We start from the raw sequence: 22781 nt of genomic DNA on the forward strand, positions 1-22781 counted from the left end.
GAGCGGTGCGCGGCCATACAGAAACGGCAGCCGCGTAATGACGTAGAGCGTAGTGACGCACCCTTACTGTGATTTTGGAAACGTCATTACGCGCCCACTGTATCTGTACGGCCGCGCACCGCTCGTAAGCTGGGGGAGGAGCCTCTGCACAGCAGTGAAAGGTATTTCATGCTATCATGGAAACGGTCTGGGGATGCCTGTTTGGCACAATGAATGAGAGCCGGAGGCAGAGCGACTTGCATCGGCGGGCCCGGGCAACTTGCTGGCAGCGGCGGGCCCAGGACCTGTTGCTGTAGCTTAGTATAGTGAAGTGGCAGGGGGGCCCGGTCGCGATTGCGACCTCTATAGCTACGCCACTGGCTATGAGTAAGTATTTATATATACAGAGGGCAGGGGAAATTATGGCACCACTCAAAAAAGGCCAATGGGCTATCATGATCCAGAGGAAGCAGTTCAGACCCTCCCCCTCAATCTAAAATCTCACCATTTTTAGTCTTCCATTAGGATTATGGGGGAGTGAAGATCAACCCCTGACTTGGGTATAAATATAATTTAATGTTTTACATGAAATTTTACAGTAGAAGGATTTTTTTTGGTTTAGAAACATAAATAACAGAGGTTTTTTTGATGTTGTATATAGTAATTGTATTATGATATATTACCACACAGTAAAGTGAAGCATATACTGTATGTAAAGCATATTAAATAACAGCGGTGTATTATAGCATAACTATCTTGTAGCATTTTCTTGGGTGATATCCAACCTGACTTCTCTAGAAATGAAGTTCTGAATCGTGCACAAATAACTGTCTCTGTTTTAAATAGTAGAAAATGTGTAGATTATCTTGGAGAAAAAAATGTTGCTTGTTTCTTGATGATTTCCTTCAAGAAGGAAATCAGTGTGCAGAATGATGGATTGGTTTTAGGTGTTCTAAATTTATCTTTCCTGTTCCCTTATCCTCTCACATGAGCACATTTATGAGAAACATACGCTGGATAATAGACTAAGATTTTTTAGTGGGTTATACCGGTTACTGCTTTTGTGGGCTGACTTAGAATAAAAATTTTACATTTTGTAATTAGATTACATTTTATTTATGCATTTTTAACTGTGTAGCAGTATTTAGCTATTGACTTTTAGAATAAAACTAAACACTTAGGGCTCATTACGCTCAGAAATTCCAGTGCAGCAGTCTCCCATTGTTTCCAATAAGTTTCTGCTGCGCCGTGCACATGGCCGATTTTATTCAGCAAAAAAATCTGTCACAGAAGTTCAAATTCCCAACTCTACTAAAAGAATCAACATACTCTTTCTTTAATTTGCTCAGAAATGCATTGCTGTCTATGGAGACTGATCATTTCTGAGCAGTTCTAATTTGTTTTGCTATGGAATGTCCGGTTGGAATTTTTCTGCAGTGCGCACGGTGCAGCAGAATCACATTAAAGACAATGGGGGAGATTTATCAAAACCTGTCCAGAGGAAAAGTTGCTGAGTTTCCCATAGTAACCAATCAGATCGCTGCTTTCATTTTACACAGACCATTTCATAAATGAAAGAAGCGATCTGATTGGTTGCTATGGGCAACACAGTAAATTTTGCTCTGGACAGCCTTTGATAAATCTCCTCCAATGTGAAGTTGCTACACCAGAGTTTTCACAACAATCTGTCTGCTCAGATATTCCAAAGTCTGACTAGGCCCTAACTCTTGGATTTTGTCCTTTGATTTGGTCATGGTTTTTAGATGTGGGTTTTTTCTAAGCATATATTTTTAATTTATTTGTGTTAGAGCACAAAAAAAAAAAAAAAAAATTTATAATAAGTTTGGGAAATGGACTGAATATAGTCTGCAAGCAGACTACATTTGGTCCATTAAAGTGAAAGGGTTTGCCATGTATGTATACCACATATGAACAGCACTATTGTAGTGTTATCCCAGTCATAGAACATTTAAGCACTGTGCACTTGACTTGTGCCATATGCGCTGCAGCTTGTCTGCTACTCTCCAACACTACCAGCAGCCACTGCTCTTATTGTCATGGGGGGGCTAAAGTGAACAGGGCAGGGGGGGGGGGAGGGTTGCTGAATTGGACGCAACACCTAATAAAGTGGCACCCTAGGCCTGGGCCTTGTTGGCCTAGTGAAAGATATGCCACTGGCATAGCCCTGGCCTTACCCTACAGTCTGCAATTGCATTCTGCTCAGTCTTATATTTAATGTTTTATTCCAAATTACTGAGAAGGTTTCTGAACATTTACCGAAAACCTTCCAAGCAGGGAAAGGGAAATTACAAGCTGGAAGGGTAAGGAAGGTACTACTTTCCCTTTATAAAATATTTAACAAAAGTTCTTACCCCCTATCCTATGGATAAGGGATAAGATGTCTAGGGGCAGAGTACCGCTTTAATGTTGGTCAGATCCCTACACTTGCCCATTTTTCCTGCTTCCATCACAAACTGAACTGTTCACTTGCATATCTACCACCTCCCTCCCTCCCTCCCACATACTATTGTATGGAGATGGCGAATCGATGAACTTAAAGGCGTTATACAGGAATAGAAAAACAGAGCTAATTTCTTTGAAAAATAGCACCATACCTTCCCACAGGTTTTGTGTGTGTTTTACAACTTTTCTCTATTCACTTTAATGGGACTGAGATTCAAAACCGCATCCAACCTGCAGAGAAATTTAGTTCTTTTTCCCCCCCAGAAATCATCTGTTTTTCTAATGCTGGATAACCTCTTTTAACAGGTCGGTGGTTCTAGGTTTTTAGGGGAGTTGGAGGAGAACTGAATATTTGGGTTGGCCAAGTAGTGCCCCCTAAATGTTGATTGAAATGTAGTGTTCCATGTAGCTGCACAAGTTGCTGACTTATAAGGCAGGTTGTGATAACAATCCCCACAGGCACTGCAATGGCACCCAGCTTCTATTTTCCATATGTAGGGATGGCTAAAATAGGGAAAACTAGTTTAACCAGTGTATGTTAGCTGACTTAAAGGGGTACTCCGCTGCTCAGTGTTTGGAACAAACTGTTCCGAACGCTGGAGCCGGGAGCTTTTGATGTCATAGCCCTGCTCCCTCATGACGTCACTCCCCGCCCCCTCAATGCAAGTCGTCACGCCCCCTCCCATAGACTTGCATTAAGGGGCGGGGCTATTACATCACGAGCTCCGAAAGGCAGAGCAGCGGAGTACCCCTTTTAAAAGGAATGCATTACCTTTCATCATTTTTTTTTTTCATGAACATAATTATGGGGGCAGCCATCTTACTGTTGTTAACCTGTCATCTGTTGTTGACTCTACTATTCTACACATTCCCTTTAAATGTCTTTAGAAAAATGTAATAGTTGGCCAGCATTACTAATAATTTTGCCGTTGGTTCTATTTTGCTCATGTAGAAGAGCAATACTGTACTATTCAGAAATGTATTACAATATTAAGGAATTGTCTTTCCTGAGTGTTTCCCCCCCCCCCTATTGCAGGGAAAATATTTCTTAATTATCTATAGCTATTCTACTGTGATTCTTTATTTTATTTTATTTTTTCATTACGTATTAAATATAATTTCCTTTTGTTCCTCCTAGCTAGGTTCTTCCTATGTTTTATTATTGCCAATTAGAAAATGTGTTTAAAAAAACATTAAGATTTACAAACGTTTTAATACAATATGTCATTTTCCCATTTAGACAGATCAGTTGTGAAGACTCTACAACAGTTGGTGCCTGAAGTCAACACTCTCATGTCTAGCAGTAAGTATGATTATCTTCCATATGTCGAGAAAACCTCTAGGGAAACCAAGCTGAAGTTATTGTGGTGGCCATAAAAGAGTTACACTAGTTGTGGGAAGGAAAATGCTAAGTAGTTTGGACAGCCAACTTTTTTTTTTTTTTACCATGTGGTAAAGAATGAAGCACCTCTCTATTACTAAGAATAAAGGCCTTAGTACAAAGCTCATTCAGCTGAAGGAAAAAAATAAATATATATGTTACGGTGAGTGGTCCGGTCCAGCACTCTGACCGTGAGCCGCGGCCCGTCCTTTACTTTCCTCTGCTCGGCTCTCTGCTTCCCTGCGCATACGCCCCCACTTCCTAGGTCGTGCAAGCACCGGCTTCCTAAGATTTAAAGGACCAGTGCACCGCTAATTGGTTCCTGGTCCTTCTGCTATGTTATTTAAGCCTGCTTTTCCCCCTCATCCCTGCCGGATCTTCAGTGCCCTTTGCCTGAGATTAAGCGTACCCTCTTGTCTGTTTGCCTAGCCCGTGTTTTGACCCTTCCGCTACATTATTTAGACTACGAACCTTTGCCGCCTGCCTTGACCTTCTGCTTAGTCTGACTTCGTCTTTGCCTCATCCTACTCTACTTCACCTCGCCCAGTTACCTGTGTGGTCGAGTAGTATTGGGGGTAGCGACCTGGGTGTCGCCTGCCACAGCAAGCCCATCCTGCCTTGCGACGGGCTCTGGTGAAGACCAGCAGCACCTTAGATTCCACTCCCCGATACGGCCTGTGTCATCAGCCACACAGGTCAGTGGATCCACATCCAGCTCTGTAACAATATATATATATATATATATATATATATATAAGTTTGTGTTAACATTTCCTGTATTCACAATGAATTGCAGTCTTGACCATTCGGTTTTGGCTCATACTGAAGGCAGACATACTATTAGAAAAATAATTTTACATATAACCTAACAGAGATCCAAACAGAACAACTCTCAAGTGTTTAAAGTTGTTACAATCCTGGAAAACAACTTCTGTATTTTTAAAAAGGCATCTGACACTCCCCCAGGGTGTACAAAATAAATTCTACATTTCAGTTATAAGAATATTCCAGGCAACATTGATGGAAAGCTGATTGGTGGGTTGCTGACAATCTGTTCTGCGGAGCCGCCCCGGCTAGATTTATGCAGTGAATTGAGCAAGAAGCAGTTGACTCTGTTCACTCTGAAGTGGCTGTGCCAAGCTTCTGGTGAAGTGGGCCGAAGCTGAGCTGCAGTAACCATCCACAACCACTATGCAGTGAATGGAGCAAAATACTTCAAACCTTGTTCACGGATCCAGCCATGGTAGCTCTGTAGAACAGCTGATTGTCTGTTGATGAGCTATCCTTATGATTGGCCATCAATCAGTGTTGTCTGGAAAACCCCATTAGGAAGACAACTCCATCAGAAGACCGTTCCTTATCACATACCGTATATACTCGAGTATAAGCCGGGTTTTTCAGCATGATTTTTCGTGCTGAAAACACCCGCCGTCGGCTTATACTCAAGTGAACTCTCCGCCCTCAGTGGTCTTCAACCTGCGGACCTCCAGAGGTTTCAAAACTACAAGCCTACAAACCTCTGGAGGTCCGCAGGTTGAAGACCACTGCGGCCTTCGACATCATCCAGCCCCCCCTCTCACCCCCTTTAGTTTTGTACTCACCTCCGCTCGGCGGGACATTAGGGTGCGCTGGTCCGGTGCTGCAGGACTGTCCGGTGGGGAGGTCGTCCGGTGGGATAGTGGTCCTGGGCTGCCATCTTCACCGGGGGGGGCCACTTCGGGCCCGGCCCCGAAATAGTCACGTTGCCTTGACGACGACGCAGAGGGACGTTCATTACCAACGTCCCTCTGCGTCATCGTCAAGGCAACGCCTCTATTCCAGGCTCGAAGCGCGGAGAAGAGGCCCCCCGGTGAAGATGGCAGCCCGGAACGACTATCCCATTGGACGACCTCCCCACCGGACAGTCCTGCAGCACCGGACCAGCGCACCCTAACGTCCGGCCGAGCGGAGGTGAGTACAAAACTAAAGGGGGGGAGAGGGGGGGCTGGATGATGTCGAAGGCCGCAGTGGTCTTCAACCTGCGGACCTCCAGAGGTTTCAAAACTACAACTCCCAGCAGTGGCTGCCCGGGCCGATGGCTGCCCGGGCTTGCTGGGAGTTGTAGTTTTGAAACATCTGGAGGTCCACAGGTTGAAGACCACTGTATCAGACATTGACAAGCGGTGATGATGAAGGGGGGGGGGGGTGATGATGATGACGTGGTGATGATAAGGGGATGATGAAGGGGGGGGTTTGGGATGATGACAAGGGGATGATGAAGGGGGGTGTGGGATTATGACAAGGGGATGATGAAGGGGGGGTGTGGGATGATGAAGGGGGGGTGTGGGATGATGACAAAAAGATGATAAGGGGATGATGAAGGGGGTGGGGATGATGACAAGGGGATGATGACAAGAGGATGATGACAAGAGGATGATGAAGGGGGGTGTGGGATGATGACAAGGGGGATGATGAAGGGGGGTGTGGGATGATGACGGGGATGATGACAAGGGGATGATGAAGGGGGGGTGTGGGATGATAAGGGGATGATGACAAGGGGATGATGAAGGGGGGGTGTGGGATGATGACAGGCGGTGATGATGAAGGGGGGATGATGACAGGGTGATGATGACGGGGATGTTAATGACGGGGGTCTGGATAATGACAGGGGGGATGATGTATTTCCCACCCTAGGCTTATACTCGAGTCAATAACTTTTCCTGGGATTTTGGGGTGAAATTAGGGGCCTCGGCTTATATTCTGGTCGGCTTATACTCGAGTATATACGGTATGTCACTTTAGAAACTGACAACAGTGCTCTCTGCTGACACCTCTGCTTGCCTCAGGAACTGTTCAGAGCAGAGGTTTTCTTTGAGGATTTGCTCCTACTCTGGGCAGTTCCTGAGACAGACAGAGGTGTCAGCATAGAGCACTGTGGTCAGACAGAAAAGAACAACTCCAGCAGCTGATTTTTTTTTTTAAATAGAAGTAATTGACAAATCTGTTCAACTTTCTGGAGCCAGTTGATATGAAGCAAAAGGTTTTTTTCATGGAATACCCCTTTAAATCCTTTTTGCAGATTATAAGTCTGTAGCTGTTTTGTACATTATTAAGTATAATCTTTTCTTCTAGGACTTTCCCACGGTATTTCTTAGTGCAGAGTTCTGTGCCTTTCACTGCTTGTTTTGCATAGAGTCCAACTTGAAAATTTTGTTTATAGAGATAAGGTGCTTGCCAAACAGGGCACCCCAGCTGGTGGTGTCCCCATCAAGCAAACCACTGTACTTAAGTTGCTAGTGATGTCACCAGGAAGTATGGAAGCCTGTAAGTGTCTACAAGGAATCCAACTTGTTTCGGAAAAAAAATGTCCTTTTCAAAAATGTATCACTTGGCTTTTGTCTCCTTACTAGTTCTCATGCTCTGACACGTGACTTAGCCATACCAATATCCGCTTTCAATGTACGTGTTATCTGTAATCATGTGACCACCTGCATAGTTATAGCCCTCACTTTGAACTGCACATGCAAGTCAGCATCACTGTACTAAGCATGTGCAAATCAGACAGGTCTGTAAAGTATTGTGGGCAGTGTAGTGGGGCTCATTGATGTAGCTCCCATCTACTCACTTATCAGATGTTCATGGACAAAAAGAATTAGTATACGATGGCCCCGACATATGATCATTTCAACATACGATGGCCTCTCAGAGGCCATCACATGTTGAAGGCAGCATCAACATATGATGCTTTTGTATGTCGGGGCCATCGCATAAACGGCTATCCGGCAGCGCAGACTGCTTCAGCTGCCACCGGATAGCCATTTACGGTGCCCCGTGTGGTCCGCAGACGATCACTTACCTGTCCTTGGGGCGCCGGCTCGTCCTCTTCGGGATCCCCTGCATGGCCGGCGCTCTCCATCGTCGTCAAGTCGCTGCGCACGCCATCCCGTCATCCAATAGGAGCGGTGTGCGTAGCGATGTGATGGTGGCGACGAAGAGCGAGGATGCTGGGGAAGCAGAGGCCTTGCCAGAGCGTCGGGGACACCCCAGGGACGCAGCGACAACGATGGAGGGCGACATCCAGGTGACGGTCCGGAGCGGCGGGGACAGGTGAGTACAACTTCCTATACCAGTGGTCTTCAACCTGCGGACCTCCAGATGTTACAAAACTACAACTCCCAGCATGCCCGGACAGCCGTTGGCTGTCCGGGCATGCTGGGTGTTGTAGTTTTGCAACATCTGGAGGTCCGCAGGTTGTAGACCACTGTCTCCTATACTTTACATTGCACGGATCCCTCAACATACAATGGTTTCAATAAACGATGGTCCATTTGGAACGGATTCCCATCGTATGTTGAAGGACCACTGTATGTTTGGTCCAGGTGGTCTTCTAAATATAAAAAATGGTCCTCTTTGTAAATACATCAGCTGCATTTATTCACTGCATTTTTTTTACGTCAATTTATATATATTTTTCCCTCTTGGAATATCCCTAAAAGCTTTTATCTCTAGGCATATATATATATATATATATATATATATATATATATATATATACAGTATAGTTATAAAGTGCTCACCGAGTCAGTAGCATTCTGGTAAAGTTTTATCTTTTTAGTTAATTTCTTATCATAGGAAATTTGTTGATGTTTCACTGCAGTGCAACTATTGCTTCTCTTCCCTTCCCCCATAAAACACATAATAAATACTAAATGCAAAAGAGAGAGAGAGAGACAAAAAGAGAGAGCGCAAGCAAGCACAAGAAACTAAAAAGGAACTAAACACAGGAAGAACATAATAAGAAAGGAGAATGCATCAGCCAAGAGAGGGGGGAGAATACACAAAAGAGAGAATGAAAAGAAAGGAGGGGGAAAGAGTGATTGGGAAAAAAAAGAAAGAGAAAGAAAAAGAATTTTGAATAGAGAACTGTACCCAGATGAATGGAGTGTACATAAAGAAAAGATTGTCTGAAAAGAAACAGCCACATGAAATAACCTCTCCTTCACAGGCACTGCCAATCAAAACCACAATGCTAATGCTTCCTTTCTTTCCTTGTTCTTCTACTTTCTGCTTTTCCAATGTAGGCCATGGAAGAGCTACTGAAGTGGGGGTGGGAGGCTAGAATGTGTTTAACTCTGCTTCCAAATTAATATGGGGAAAAGTTTACACAGAAAGAGCCTAAGACACAGACTGGACCAAGGCATTACAAGTCTGTTATTATAACAAGCCAAAAGTTGTAGTCTCATACCAATATGGCTTACAAAAATAGGTCAAAACAAATTGTACTTTCACATCTTTCTTGTATTTGCTACAAGAAACCTTAAAAGAGTTTTTCTTAACTATGACTTGGAGCCAGATATGATGACTATCTATAAAAATTCCATAACCCGATGGAGGAAAGTTTTGATGAACGCTGTTTGTACAGATCTGACGCAGCTGGACACACAGGAGCGGCTCTTGCAGATGGCAGTGTGATGTTGTTAGCCCACAGGGGGCCAGCTGTCAAGTTTTTATCATACTGTTGTTTGGAGAGTCTAACCTGCAGTCATATGTGAGCGATTGTTGCTCAAGAGCACCTGAATATCGAGCTCTTTGAGAGCTATTAGCAGAAGTAACGTTGTATCGTTGTACCAATTGGGCAAAAACAAAGTAAACACAAATAACATTTTAGGTTTGCCCTTGTTTTCAGTCAGCAGTTCTAGAAATATGTCTATGTCTGTGACACCTCTAAAGCATTGTATACAGGGTGCACAGACATTGTTTCCTAGATTATTAGCTTTCGCGGGGAATCCTTGATGGCTGCATTCACACCTTCACCATGTGTGTCATAAAAAATCCTGATACATTCACCAGGCAAAGCCATGGGCTACCATTTAAGTGGCATGCATTGGAATACCTTTTTTTAATGTACAGGAAAGAATACCATGCAATATACTTTTTTTAATTTTACATTGAGGCTAATTGCTCAAATACGCTACTGTATTAGATATAAGTCAGTAAGTTCTCCCAATAGTCACCACTGATGTATACAATTAATGTGATGTAACGCACAAATAGAGAAACAGAACATGGCCACAACTTGTACTATGATCTAATTGTTTTATCAGGTGGCCTTGACGTGGCAAGTGGTCTTGCAAATTTTGATCAAAAGATGCACTAACAACCTATTAATTTTTGAAGTTATGCTGAGAAGCAATTAGATCGTAGTACAAGTTGTGGATGTGCGGCCATGTCTGTTTCTCTAATTGTGAGTTACATTAATGTGATGTGAGCAAAGTCTATCCTGTACTGAGAACATACGTTGATTTATCTGTTTCTCTAGCATCTGTGATTATTATGGCATCTTACTAAACAATGTTCTCTGGACCCACTTGTTCTTATCTAAAGGGCACAGCATGCCTCTATTGGACCCATGGATAGAGCAGAGGAAAAACTCTGCAAAGTACTGTACTTATATGTTGTTAAATCATATTATGAAAATTAGTGCAAAGGGAAAGTGAAGGTGTTTTTCATGAGGTTCCCCAGAGGGATGGACCCAAACCGGTGAAGTCTGGCTCTGCTCCTGCTACATAGACCAGTTAGTTAGAATTTAAAGGGGCACTCCGGCCATAAGACATCTTATCCCCTATCCAAGTGTGAACTGCAGTCCCACTGCTCCAAAGATAAGTTATATTAGTGCATGCAGGTCGCATGTTTGGGTAAGAGAGTTATCTAGTCTTGACACATACAGATGAGACAAGTGGGTTAAGGTTTTTAATCTCTGAGAGGCGCTTTAATGAAAGTTCTTCTTTTAAGGTCAGAGTAAAAAACAAATGGAAAAAATCCATACGTTTTAACCACATTTTGTGCTGAAGTTATTAGCAGTTTTATTTTTAATGCTTCAAAATAGCATTGTCGGAGATTTATCGAAACTTGTGCAGAGGACAAGTGGCACTTCTTTTATTTTACATAGGCAATCTGATTGGTTGCTACGGGCCCCACTTTTCCCCTGCACATGTTTTAAAAGATCTCCCCTATTATCTAGTCTGGGTGTTATTTTACAGTACCAAATGTACCAAAATTCTGGTGTAATTGGCACCAAAAACAAATGACTTGATTTGAGCCACATTTATTATGAGCTTTAGACACTTTTCTACACAGTCTCTGGCAAAAGAGGCATAGCTCAAAGGAGTACTCCGCCCCTAGACATCTTATCCCCTATCCAAAGGATAGGGGATAAGATGTCTGATCGCGAGAGTCCCGCTGCTGGGGACCGCTGCAATCTCCCTGCTGCACCCGGCGTTCATCTAGAGCGTCGGGTGCAACGCCAGTGGCTCGTGAGGTCACGTGCATGGCTTGGCCGTGAACTCACGAGCCTCCGCCCCACATTGCCAGTCATCCGGCATGTAGCGAAGTTTCCTCCGTTCACCAGATGTCTGGGGTGCCACAGCTGAGATCCCCAGTGGCAGGACCCCCGCGATCAGACATCTTATCCCCTATCCTTTGGATAGGGGATAAGATGTCTGGGGGTGGAATACCCCTTTAGGGTGCAGGATGGTGCACCAAAATGCATCAGGAATCTGGAACATTTTTAAGCCAACTGAGAATGTGACATATTGATGAAACAGCATCACTATGATAAATCTGGAACATTCCAAAACTGGAATAGTCTAAGTTTAAAAATAAGTAGATAACTAATCTAGATAAAGCAAATCCTTACATATAAAAGTAAGAAAGATCTGCTGGGAGCTGTAAATCACTGTCTATGTCAGTGTTTTCAAGCAGCGAGCCTCCAACTGTTGCAAAACTACAACTCCCAGCATGCCCGGACAGCCAAAGGCTGTCCGGGCATGCTGGGAGTTGTAGTTTTTCAACAGCTGGGGGCACCCTGCTTGGGAATCACTGGTCTATGTAGAGGACAGGAGCTTCTTCGGGGTCCTGGACAGTACACAATGTCCCGCAAAAAAGTAACATGGAGTCGCCCTCACCTGGTGTCCAAAGGAGCAGCTAACCCTGGTACAGGTAAAGTGTACAGAACATGTAATACCTCCCTGTACTGTAGGGGGCGCTATCAGAGACCAGTCAGTGCATGCACTTCAGTAATACAGGGGTTTTACCATTGAATGCCCATACTGATTGGTCGGTTCTTCCAGCCATTGACACATTTCACAGATCTGGACTGTCCGTAGCATTGTATGTGGAGTCTGGTTTCAACTTACGATGGTCCAGAAATGATCATTGTATGTTGAAACTATTGTATGTTGAGGCCATTGTAAGATGAGGGATCACTGTATCTTAGTAACATTTGCAGACTTGCATTTACTTTAATTAGTTGTTTTTGTGTCTGCGGTAGGAAATGAGGCTCTTTAATGATGAGCTAGCTGGGTGGCTAATGTAATAAAGAAGACACAGCTCAGGGTTTTATATCCAGAACCTCAGGTATGGTGTTAACCCTTCAAGTCATGTACATTTATTTACATGCTGCCAGCATATTTTTTCAAGTTTAGATATAGGTTACTGCAGTTCTAAGCACACATAACTTACATTACTTGTATGACATTTTATTAGTTATCATAATGTATTTCCAGGTTAAGATGTAGTTTGATATAGAATACTATAGAGACACAGTGCTAATGAAAATATAGCCTAAAATAGAAAGGCTAATACATCTTTTTTCTGTATAGTGTATCTCATTACTTTGCTGGTGCATTAATGTAGCTAAGCATTGAGGTTGATTTCTTTATACAGGCAAGATCCAGATGGTGTTCCATGGCAGACTAAATTCAGGATAAAGTCTTCCCTGGATCTACTGCAGTAAACAACCAGGCAAGGTCAATGCAGAGATCCCAGATAGTTGGCATTGCTTTTAGCTGTAAAAAAAACAAGGTTAGCACGCGGTGAATCCTGATGAACAGGTTCTTCTACTGAGGAAGACATGGGAGAGCGGAAGGAGTACTTTTTTGTATAGTGCAGTTTCCCAAGGCTTTCTTTTTTTCTTAATATTCAAATTTTGTTAAAAATATTATCAGGAAAATGCATTTTTAATTCTCCTATAAAACTCAACTCCCAAATCAGCGTGGCCTTTTCAAAATGGAAAGAAGCAATCTGATTGGTTGTGATCTGATTGCTTGCTATGGGCAACTCAGCAACTTTTCCTCTGGACAGGTTTTTTGGGTTACTATTTAAAATGTTTACTTAAAGGGGTACTCCACTGGAAAACCTTTTTTTTCTCTAAATTAACTGGTGCAAGAAAGTTAAACAGATTTGTAAATCACTTCTATTTCAAAATATTAATCCTTCCAGTACTTATCAGCTGTCCTATGCTCCACAGGAAGTTCTTTTCTTTTTGAATTTCTTTTCTGTCTGACCACAGTGCTCTCTGCTGACACCTCTGTCCATGTCAGGAACTGACCAGAGCAGCAGTTTGCTGTGGGGATTTGCTCCTGCTCTGAGCACTGTGGTCAGACAGAAAAAAAAATTCAAAATGAAAAGAGCTTCCTCTGTAGTATACAGCAGCTGATAAACCCTGAAAGGATTAGGATTTTTAAATAGAAGTAACTTAAAAATCTGTTTAACTTTCTGGCACCAGTTGATTTAAAAAAAAATAATAATCCACCGGAGAATCCCTTTAAGGGTATGTTCACACTACGTAATTCCCGTGGAATTCCACAAACGGAATTACGTGCTGTGAACATAAACATCAGTGTGAATGGGTGTCCGCGAACACTGCATAGCCGTCAATGGTGATGGCGCAGTGCCGCGAGGTCCTACCGACATTCATAATCCGTAGTTTGAACATACCCTAAATATGGAAATTAGAAGCAAGTACAGGAGCGGTCTTCCAACTCCTAAATAAATATTTGTTATTCCTATGACCTGAATTTGCTCCTAACCCAATGACTAGTAAAGCTAGACAAACTGGATTCATATACTCCTATGCATAAGGTATGTTGCCTAAAATAGAATTAAAATAAACATGATTATTGTTAGTACAATTACCCCAGCGTCATACTCACTTGTTCATTTAACAGGCCAAGACAAGTTTGCCTTTAAATGGTTCTCATTTGGTTTTCTAAAAAGAACATACTAGTCTATTGAAGGTCATAGTTACAAACTATAAGTATTATTGTTACAGTCCTTTGAAGGCTTCCTCAAACTGATTTGTCAGAAGTCTTCATAGAATTGTGTTTGTTTCATGATTTAGCTCACCATTTTTGCCATGTTTACAAAAGTAACAGAAGTGAAGAGTGGCTTAAAGGGACATTTCTGTCTGGACATTTATGACCTGTCCACATGATATGCCATAAATGTCCGATGCAGGTCCCACCTCTGATCTAGGGCTCACCCACCCCTCCCCTTATGGCCTGCTGGCTGTTTATACCGTTTCTAGAACTCCCACTGATGTTATGATGTTAGTAAATAACACTGTGTTTTGTATTGTTTTTTAAATATATTTATACTTTTCCAATTGACTTACTTGTCTGCATGTATTGTAAACTTACTGGAATTGACTACATAATAATAACTATTTATATACCATTAACATATTCGGCAGCACTATACGATTCTATGGGTAAATATACAGACATTACAAAATCACACACTAAGTATTCAAACAAGGTGGAGATGACTGCCCTGCGTGCGAGAGCTTACAATCTTGGATTTAAAAAAAAATAATTTTGCTCTTGTTTATACAGTATAGCCCCAACATATTTCATAGCATTGTACAGAGCAAATCATCACTCAGATAGATCAGCTTTTGTTAAAAATAGATAATCTGATTATTTTTTGTATTAAATCATGATATATTGCACATAGATATGACATAGATTTGACTCTGCATTATATGTGTGTATTTTGTACCTAGCAACAGAGTCTCTGTCTGCAGTGGTGCTCTCTTTCTCTCTCGTCCCTCTTTCTCTCACTCTCTCATCCCTCTCTCTTTCTCTCTCGTCCCTCTTTCTCTCACTCTCTCATCCCTCTCTCTTTCTCTCTCGTCCCTCTTTCTCTCACTCTCTCATCCCTCTCTTTCTCTCTCGTCCCTCTTTCTCTCACTCTCTCATCCCTCTCTCTTTCTCTCTCGTCCCTCTTTCTCTCACTCTCTCATCCCTCTCTCTTTCTCTCTCGTCCCTCTTTCTCTCACTCTCTCATCCCTCTCTCTTTCTCTCTCGTCCCTCTTTCTCTCACTCTCTCATCCCTCTCTCTTTCTCTCTCGTCCCTCTTTCTCTCACTCTCTCATCCCTCTCTCTTTCTCTCTCGTCTCTTTCTCTCACTCTCTCATCCCTCTCTCTTTCTCTCTCGTCTCTCTTTCTCTCACTCTCTCATCCCTCTCTCTTTCTCTCTCGTCCCTCTTTCTCTCACTCTCTCATCCCTCTCTCTTTCTCTCTCGTCCCTCTTTCTCTCACTCTCTCATCCCTCTCTCTTTCTCTCTCGTCCCTCTTTCTCTCACTCTCTCATCCCTCTATTGTTCTCTCTCATCCCTCTCTCTCTCTCTCTCCTCATATTAAAATGTCATTTTTTTAATGAACAGATTAAGTAAATAAATAGTTTTTCCTGTTCTAGATTTAGAGATAAATTAAATTAAACGTATTCAGAGCATTTATATAACAGTAAATGGAAGCAGCATTACAATAACCTTAGATACAAGTAAATAGTATAATATAAAGCTATGTATTAAGACATATTTTAGGGCTTATAATAATACTTATTTGCCTTTCCTTGAGTCATATATGTGTCATGTGTGGGTATTTAGGATGTTATTTACCAAGTCCAAAATACACACTATTCCAAAGCATAAATAAGTACTTTTGCATGAAGCCATGCTTAAAAGACCTCTGCAGCCCTTTAACACTTATCCCCTTATTCACAGGATAGGGGATAAGTGTTTGATCGCGGTGGGTCTGACTGCTGGGGCCCCAGCGATCTCCTGCAAGGAGCTGCTGCTCTCCCGTGCAGGAGGCGTGCCGGCCGCAGTATGACATCGCGGCCAACACGCCTCCTCCATGTAACTCTATGGAAGAGGCGAGGAGGCAGTGTTCGTGCCTCCCCACCTCTCCCATAGAACTGTATGGGGGCAGGGAGGGGGCGTAACCGTCAACCTCTCTAGTCGACGCTAAGCGCATTAGCGCTCACACTGAGCGCTAATGCCAGGGCCCTGTTTGGGAGATCGCGGGGGTCCCAGCGGTCGCACCCCCCGCGATCAAACACTTATCCCCTATCCTATCCCCTATCAGTATCACTCGCACTAACCTGTTGTTACAAGCTTGTAGTGCCGGTGACACCTATGATAATGGTACTTACCATTCTTCGCTTTGTGTCTTTTCCCTACAGTAATACCTGTTATTTTGTATATGCTAATGATCCTGCTTAGTGCATGACGGGTGACCCTGCAGAATGAAGCTCCACTCTGCATCATAGCGCCTGTGGCCACAGCTATTGCACATGCTAGGGAGAGGCGTTATGTTCCAGACTAGAGCTCCATGCTGCAGCAGAGAAGGCTCTGCACAGGGGAGGAGGCGTGAATATGACAATCCTAGCCAGACGTCACCGTGCACCAAAGGCTTGGAAACACGCAGCATGCACCAAGCTCCTTCATTAGCATATAGCGAATAATAATAAGTCTGTACCAACAGGTTAGTGCAGGTGATACTGATGACAGATTCCCTTTAAAGGGTCTATCTAAGATTTTATAAATAAATAGATAAAAAAAAGCACAACACCTGTCCTCAGGTTGTATGTGGTATTGCAGCTCAGTTCCATGAAAGGGAGTAGAGCTAAGTTGTAATAACACACACATCCTGAGAAGAGGTGTGGTGCTGTTTTAGGAAGAAATTAGCTCTGTTTATTTTAAATATAAAGTTTAAAAATTAGGTTTATGCAGGAATATATAACTTACTGCATATAAAAATAGTGTCAGCCTTTTTTGTCCACTATCTTTATTTTGTCTGTGTATCCTCAGAGAAGCAGCGTATTAAAGTTTTCTTGATTTGTGTGTTTAGAGCCGTGCATGTTGGCTGAAAAACAGAAGGCAGAAGGAGATTAAAGTAAGGAAAGACAAAGACGGAGAGGTTTAAATGTAGGCAGAGATGTGGAGATAGATGAAAGGGGAAAAAAAGAGAAAGATAACAGGGGAGAAAAAGGCGCAAGGGATCCACAGAAGTAAGATAGCTGTTGCCTGGGTAACGGAAAGAATGAGAAAGAAGGACTGAGGGAGGTATGGAAAGAAGAGATGGCTGTAATATGCCTGTGGGTGGGGGTAGGAGTAGGAGAATGGAAGCAAGTGAATTGTAAGGGCTCAATATAAAAAAAGCCATAAATTAACAGACCATCACACACCCAGTTTCCGGGAGAAGGAAAGGAAACCTATTTCCAGCTATAACCAAATTTTACGAATATCATCATCACTGTTCTTGTGTGTGTATAAGTAGTTCTACATGTTTTTATTTGTCTCATTGTTCCTATTGAGGCATTTAAAAAAAAGGCTAAGTTTGGCACTTCCAAACACAACATGTTTGCTTAGTTTCCATTTCCTCAGAAAGGCAGCAATGTACCAGGCAGGATTAACTGAGAAGATAATGGGGGACAGATTTACTAAAGGTGGCCATACACATGAGACTGAAGTTGGAGAATTTCAACCATAATGAATGTTTGTCGAGTGAAATGTGAAGGCGAGCAATTGTTTTAGCTGACTGACGGACGGTCGTTTGGAAAGAAGTGTATTAAACCTTTGTACAATAGTCAGATTAAAGATTGTTCAGGAACATCTCAATTTGTCAATGCCTGAAAAACATTTGATAGCCACTAGTGTTTGTTCAACCATTGACTTACCTTGCCTCTAGACATCTTATCTCCTATCCAAAGGATAGCTGATAAGATGTCTGATCGCGGGGGTCCGGCCACTGGGACCCCAGCTATCTCCAGCCTGGCACACTGGTGTCCGGTTTCATGTCTATGGGAGGGGGCGTTACTGAGTACCCCTTTAACTCTGTTTTCTGGTACACAAAATAAATTTGTATCATCAATTGTCCTGCGAATGGTTTTGTCCCTGTGTCTCATAGTCTGCTGAGCAAAAGGGGTTTGTAACCTATTGCAGTGAATGGTGAAGCAGGGACTGACAACCCTCTGACAACCCAACTGAGGACTCAGAGTAAAAAGTGTCAGTTGCCTCAGGATCTATGGCTTGTGTCTCACATATGCCTCTGCTTGTAAGTGATAACATTCTGACAAACCATAATAAAACAATTGTGCCAAAAATAAGCATAATTGCATTATTATTTTCAACTGATGCCAATGAAATTGTGGATGTGCGGCTATGTTTCTATTTCTCTATTTTTGTTTTACGCTACTCTGCTCTTTTTTTAAAAAAAATAGGTACAGCATAATACTGTAGCGGTACAATGCAGAATCTTGTTTAATATTATAATCCTCCCAGTTCACTGCCCCCATCATGATTAACCACCCCCAGCCTTTATTTTTTAGTTTTATACCTTGATATTGCTCTGTATTTCTGCTCAGTCAGATTCACAGACTGGGAAGGTGTGTTACCCAGCAGGCTGTGATATCATCTGAAGCCATACAGGGGAGAACTTCCCCCTCACTCCGCTACACACATCCCAGAGCAGTTCAGTGTGAGATATCCTATGATTGGCTAACCTATGATTGGCTAAGGCAGCATTTCCTGATTTTGGACTTCTGCCAGGCCAGCAGAAGTCCAAAGTCTGTGCAAACTGAAACAAAGGACAGACAGCGCTCCGTAGTGTGATACCGTTGTTGCACAGATTTAACTTGGGCAAAATTAGCGCTTACCGCAGCAGGTTACACTCAACCAAGTGCAACAATGGAAAAAAGCATAGATAGTAAGGTGTCTGCAGCTGCTCCACGTCCAAATAAAATGTACCAAAAAATAGGACCTCCAACGTATCGACAGGATTCAAAGCGTAGGACACACAAGTAAAGGGATCTGAGGTTTATTCACCTATGATGCAACGAGTTTCACAGATAGACTGCTTCGTAATGCCTGATGAAGCAGTCTATCTGTGAAACGCGTTGCATCACAGGTGAATAAACCTCAGATCCCTTTATTTATGTGTCCTGTGCTTTGAATCCCATCGACATGTTGGAGGTCCTATTCTTTGTTACAAAGTCTGTGCAAAAGATCGGGAAAAATGTGCTCTGGACAAGTAGGGAGACTTCTAGTAGCAGCTTTTTTAAACACAAATATTGAACATAGAAAATTAGATTTTTTATAAACAAAGTACATTCGAAAGATTTTTTATTTACCATAAGGAGTGCAATAGCAAAAAAAATGTTATAATGAGAGTGCCCATTTAAATATGTTATTGACTTACAACAGTGTTCCTCTGGTTATACCTATAGAACACACATGGTTTATATTAGCAATGTCCTAATAAAGACTTTGGCCTTTGGGTTGGTTGTGTTTAGGTATAAATTCTCACAGCTGATGGATACACCAGTTGACAATAAGTCTGAGTCCTGCATTGGTGGCTTGCGTCTCTTCTGTGACCCTCATGATGAGAAGCTCGAGGTTTTATCCCATGTGTCATAATACAGTAAATATTAAAGCAGCTTAATGATTAATATTCATAGTAAAATGAACTTGCATATCATGGTTAAAGGGATACTCCGCTGGAAAACATTTTTTTAAACAACTGGTGCCAGAAAGTTAAACAGATTTGTAAATTACTTCTATTAAAAAATCTTAATTCTTCCAGTACTTATCAGCTGCTGTAGGATCTACAGGAAGCTCTTTTCTTTTTGAATTTACTCTCTGTCCACAGTGCTCTCTGCTGACACCTCTGTCCATATCAGGAACTGTCCAGAGCAGGAGAGGTTTTCTATGGGGATTTGCTCCTACTCTGGTCAGTTCCTAAAATGGACTGAGGTATCAGCAGAGAGCACTGTGGTCAGAGAGAAAGGAAATTCAAAAAGAAAAGAACTTCCTGTGGAGCATATAACAGCTGATAACTATAGGAAGGATTAGGATTTTTAATAGAAGTGATTTACAAATCTGTTTAACTTTCTTGCACCAGTTAATTTAGAATTTTTTTTTTCCCAGTGGAGTACCCCTTTAAGTAAACATTTTAAATAGGAACCCAACCAATCAGAACTAATGTCTTTCTATGTGAGGAAATAAGGACAATGATGAAGACCAGAACCATATTTTATATATTTATTAACTGCCTATAGCGTTCTGAGGACAAATATTTTAACCTTTCTACATTGTCTTTTCAGTTAGCCCCCCCCCCCCTCTCCCCCCACCTCCTCCTAACAAATGTAAGGCAGGAGACTCCATTTAAAGAACCATTCAACCTTTTACAAGGGTATGTCCTATATAGTTGTACAGCATGTTACATTGCTGTCATCTTACAGAAGTGTCATTTATCATGGGACAGTCACATGTAGAAATGATGAAATTGGTTCTAAACTAGAAGACAGAGGTCTTCGATGTTGATGAGGTGTTTAGCGAGAGGAGCTACGGCCTACTTATGGTTGACTTTACCATGATCTCTGAGTGTAGGAATAGGTTTCCTGCCATGTCCCCAGATATCATGCTACATCCAGAACAGCTGGAAAAAAAAATTCTATAGAAAAAGGGAAATAGTCTACAGTTTGGGATTTTATTTGCAGGTTGGACAATTTGCAAAGTGGATTCACTATGTGGCCTACAATGGGGAAATAGTCTGTAAGCATTTAATGGCACAATTCAAGGGAAAAATCCCCATCATTAGGGGCACAAGCTCTTGAAAACACAGCTGTAAATTGGGAATATATAATGAGTATATTGAGGTTTGGTTTGGAGTTGTGACCAGGGTAATACTAGATGGAGCCAGGGAAGGGCTCTGCCATCCCCTCCACCATATGATGTAATGTAAAGGATCATTTTAATAGATCTCTAATATAGGTGGTGAATGTCTCCAGGGCTGTGGAGTCGGTAGGTAAATGTTCCAACTCACACTCCGCAGTTTTTTGTACTTCTGACTTTCCAACTCCGACTCCTCTGTATTAATATGCGAATGTATTTCTAAACACTTACAGTTGAATCCAAGAAGCTGTTCCACCAAGTTCTTCTAAGCTCTTCTAGCAGAGAGAGGTAGTTGGGCAGAAGCTGCTGCCTTCTCCTTTTTGTGTGCTGATCTGCTGCTGAAGATAGGGCAGTGGGAGGATCCAGAAAGGGGCATTTATTATAAAACATGATTTCCCTAGTAGAATCCCATAGTCATGTTTAAAGTTTAAGCTAACAATCGGAGTTTACAAGTTTATAGCCTTAGCTGAATGGCAGCAGTTTTTCAAATGGTTTACAGCTTCAGTCTTGAACTATTGACCATCCATTCCCTTCACTTATACAAGTGTCTCTAGATCTGCAAAAAACATATTTACTTAATCCCTTATCAGTGAGAGGCTAGGTTACCCATGGGTTCCCTGTAACAGTAGAACACAGCACTATGGAAAGTATAAGTATTGCCGCTCCTAATTGTGCGTTGCGCGCCATCTAGTGATGCACATGAAAAGCATGCTTATTCACGGTCACTTAATGTGTTCGTTTTGCGGTTACGTGAGGCACTGCATGCATTGGTCTTTATTCTTACAGTATAGAAGTTATTAATTATAACTTTTTGTGAATTGGGACATTTAAACTTGCTTTTTTTTTTTTCTTTTTTAATCTAAATTTAGTAGGAGTCGGTGCATTGTTTGCCGACTCCGACTCCAGGTACCCAAAATTTCATCCAACTCCGACTCCATACCACTGAATGTCTGAATGTGCAATGTACCAAAACCCAGGGCACTAAGGCCCGGGCACAATATCCCTTATAGAAGGGATCTTGTTCCCCAGGCCTTAGTGCCCTGGGTTTTGGTTTTGGTATATTGAACTATAAGGTGGTCCCTGGCTCTCTAAGGGGATCATTTGTGTTTGAATGTCTCAATGCTTACATTAACTTGAGATTTACCAAATGCCAGTGAATAGAGTATACTGTAATTGTGATTCCTCTAGCCTGGGGACTTTTCTGATCCCTAAAATATTTGATCTTTTTGATATTTAGTTTGTGATATCCACATATACAGTCTTCATAAGAAAGTCCACAATGTTAGCTAAGATTACAGGATGATGCGTTCACAGACATAAACAGATTGCTTAAAGCGTACCCATCAGATCCAACAAATATTTTTAGTACCTAATCCTGACCATGTACATCTAATTTTTATGTGTCTAGCACCTTTATTTATTTTTTATTACACTTTTAATTTAGCTCACTAGTCTGAATTCTTCTCCAAGGAAGGGGGCGTGGCCTCACTGTGCAGGTCTCCGCCCCCTCCTTCAGTATGCTGTCTGCTCACATCTCCCCTAGCATTAGCAAAACTACAACTCCCAGCATGTCCTCTCTGTCAGGGCCTGCTGGGAGTTGTAGTTTTGCTAATGCTAGGGGAGATGTGAGGAGGCAAATGGTTACATCTCCCCTAGCATTAGCAAAACTACAATTCCCAGCATGCCCACAGTGTCAAGGCATGCTGGGTGTTGTAGTATAGCTAACCCTAGGGGAGGCAGGGGGCAGAGATGTGAGCAGCGGACAGTGAGATGCCAGCAGAGAGTCAGTGACTCCGGAGGCTGAAAGTAAGTGGCGGAGCGGGCAAAGTGAAAGTAACCTGTCACCTGGCCTCAGCGCGATGTATCCCTGCTACGGATACATGTCAATTATCTCTGCTGCAGCGCAGCACTTCTGTTCCCTGATCCCCGAGTGTGGAGATCAGGGGTACAGAAGCAGAGAAATGTTACCTGCAGAAACAACTTGTGTGCCCGAGCAAAGTGCCCTCACAGCGGGAAGACAGTGTGCTCCCTCCCACTGTGAGCGTACCGATAGTGGGACACAAGATGACAGTAGGAGGATTTTTCCTCCAGATATGAGCCCTGCGCTCACAGCTGTCAATCAAGAAAGTGTGTCTATGACATAGGAGATGACGCATGGACACAGCACAGCAGGACTAGTAT

General features: G+C 42.5%; 1 protein-coding gene across 22 annotated transcripts in view; it reads left to right on the forward strand.

Moving 5' to 3' along the window:
- ZNF710 (zinc finger protein 710) overlaps positions 1-22781 on the forward strand; it is a 156266-nt gene that overhangs the window by 95646 nt on the left and 37839 nt on the right. For all 22 annotated transcript variants that reach the window (XR_008892448.1, XM_056571999.1, XM_056571990.1 and 19 more), the window contains one exon: positions 3683-3745. The gene's annotated coding sequence lies outside the window, so the exon portion shown is untranslated. The remainder of the gene's footprint in view (positions 1-3682; positions 3746-22781) is intronic.

The sequence above is a fragment of the Hyla sarda genome, chromosome 4 (assembly GCF_029499605.1).
Source record: "Hyla sarda isolate aHylSar1 chromosome 4, aHylSar1.hap1, whole genome shotgun sequence".
Lineage (NCBI taxonomy): Eukaryota > Metazoa > Chordata > Amphibia > Anura > Hylidae > Hyla > Hyla sarda.